Here is a 2,500-nt window from a genome sequence, read left to right as displayed (position 1 = left end):
AAGACCAAGGAGTCGTGCTCGCTTCGGCAGCACATATACTAAAATTGGAACGATACAGAGAAGATTAGCATGGCCCCTGCGCAAGGATGACACGCAAATTCGTGAAGCGTTCAATATTTTGACGCAATTCTTTCATGCACTCGGGAGGAATAGCAGTAGTCTCCAGTCAGCCAAACGCGTCTTGGTCTGACGACACACATATGTTATGACCCACATCACATCCCCCTAAAGCGACGCCGCAAGCTGCTACACGACCCAAACCACCTACGCAAATGGAGACCCCAGATGGCATCCCCTAAACTAATGCACATACCAGACTCCCTGAATGAAGGCAGACCCTACACCCCCTAAGCTAAAAGGCGGCCCGGAGCCAACCCCCAAGAAATACTGACCCTAGACCAGATCCCCTAAATAAACCCAACCTCCTAAGGTAAAACAAAGCCCAGACTAGACCCCCTCCTTGTATACAGATCCCCTAAATACCTACCCAAACAAGACCATCCCCTATATTGATAAAGTTCCCAGATCTGACCCCCCTAAATAAATAGCTTGATATGAGAAGACAGCGGTATTCTAAATACTTGGTAGTAGGTAGGTGAGGGGCCCTGTAGATAGCTTTCCTATTTGGGCTCTGGAGGAGTTTTAAGTTTAGTTCCATTCTTCCCGCTTTTTTCTTTTGCTCCTCCCACACCTTTGTTGTTCCCAGCATCCTCTGGGACTGGCAAAGTGTTTTGCATATTCTCTTGTCGCAATCTTCAATGCCTTTGCGTCTTTGTATTTCTCCTCTTACAGATTTCAGAAAGAAAACCCTGGAATGTTGGAGAGAATGAGCCTCATGATCCACTGTAGATTCCTGGGATTAAGATTCCTATATACGGGCCTCTCTCTCTCCATAATTTACAAGGGCTAATTTCAGAGGACCATATATAGCAAGGGATGAAGACCAAGGAGTCGTGCTCGCTTCGGCAGCACATATACTAAAATTGGAACGATACAGAGAAGATTAGCATGGCCCCTGCGCAAGGATGACACGCAAATTCGTGAAGCGTTCCATATTTTGACGCAATTCTTTCATGCACTCGGGAGGAATAGCAGTAGTCTCCAGTCAGCCAAACGCGTCTTGGTCTGACGACACACATATGTTATGACCCACATCACATCCCCCTAAAGCAACACCGACCCCGCAAGCTGCTACACGACCCAAACCACCTACGCAAATGGAGACCCCAGATGGCATCCCCTAAGCTAATGCACATACCAGACTCCCTGAATGAAGGCAGACCCTACACCCTCTAAGCTAAAAGGCGGCCCGGAGCCAACCCCCAAGAAATACTGACCCTAGACCAGATCCCCTATATAAACCCAACCTCCTAAGGTAAAACAAAGCCCAGACTAGACCCCCTCCTTGTATACAGATCCCCTAAATACCTACCCAGACAAGACCATCCCCTATATTGATAAAGTTCCCAGATCTGACCCCCCTAAATAAAAAGCTTGATATGAGAAGACAGCGGTATTCTAAATACTTGGTAGTAGGTAGGTGAGGGGCCCTGTAGATAGCTTTCCTATTTGGGCTCTGGAGGAGTTTTAAGTTTAGTTCCATTCTTCCCGCTTTTTTCTTTTGCTCCTCCCACACCTTTGTTGTTCCCAGCATCCTCTGGGACTGGCAAAGTGTTTTGCATATTCTCTTGTCGCAATCTTCAATGCCTTTGCGTCTTTGTATTTCTCCTCTTACAGATTTCAGAAAGAAAACCCTGGAATGTTGGAGAGAATGAGCCTCATGATCCACTGTAGATTCCTGGGATTAAGATTCCTATATACGGGCCTCTCTCTCTCTCCATAATTTACAAGGGCTAATTTCAGAGGACCATATATAGCAAGGGATGAAGACCAAGGAGTCGTGCTCGCTTCGGCAGCACATATACTAAAATTGGAACGATACAGAGAAGATTAGCATGGCCCCTGCGCAAGGATGACACGCAAATTCTTGAAGCGTTCCATATTTTGACGCAATTCTTTCATGAACTCGGGAGGAATAGCAGTAGTCTCCAGTCAGCCAAACGCGTCTTGGTCTGACGACACACATATGTCATGACCCACATCACATCCCCCTAAAGCAACACCGACCCCGCAAGCTACTACACGACCCAAACCACCTACGCAAATGGAGACCCCAGATGGCATCCCCTAAGCTAATGCACATACCAGACTCCCTGAATGAAGGCAGACCCTACACCCCCTAAGCTAAAAGGCGGCCCGGAGCCAACCCTCAAGAAATACTGACCCTAGACCAGATCCCCTAAATAAACCCAACCTCCTAAGGTAAAACAAAGCCCAGACTAGACCCCCTCCTTGTATACAGATCCCCTAAATACCTACCCAGACAAGACCATCCCCTATATTGATAAAGTTCCCAGATCTGACCCCCCTAAATAAATAGCTTGATATGAGAAGACAGCGGTATTCTAAATACTTGGTAGTAGGTAGGTGAGGGGCCCTG

General features: G+C 47.2%; 3 non-coding genes across 3 annotated transcripts; all 3 read left to right on the top strand.

Moving 5' to 3' along the window:
- The first annotated feature begins 14 nt into the window (after positions 1–14).
- Positions 15–121, top strand: LOC142210996 (U6 spliceosomal RNA). Its single transcript, XR_012717099.1, has one exon. It is a non-coding gene; the product is annotated as a U6 spliceosomal RNA (small nuclear RNA).
- Positions 122–953: 832 nt separating this feature from the next.
- Positions 954–1,060, top strand: LOC142210952 (U6 spliceosomal RNA). The gene has a single exon (XR_012717057.1). It is a non-coding gene; the product is annotated as a U6 spliceosomal RNA (small nuclear RNA).
- An 840-nt stretch (positions 1,061–1,900) lies between these two features.
- On the top strand, positions 1,901–2,007 carry LOC142211006 (U6 spliceosomal RNA). The gene has a single exon (XR_012717108.1). It is a non-coding gene; the product is annotated as a U6 spliceosomal RNA (small nuclear RNA).
- Positions 2,008–2,500: the final 493 nt, after the last annotated feature.

Source organism: Leptodactylus fuscus, chromosome 6 (genome assembly GCF_031893055.1).
Source record: "Leptodactylus fuscus isolate aLepFus1 chromosome 6, aLepFus1.hap2, whole genome shotgun sequence".
Lineage (NCBI taxonomy): Eukaryota > Metazoa > Chordata > Amphibia > Anura > Leptodactylidae > Leptodactylus > Leptodactylus fuscus.
Note: the sequence above shows the minus strand (reverse complement) of the source record. Positions and strands in the feature narration are given on the sequence as shown.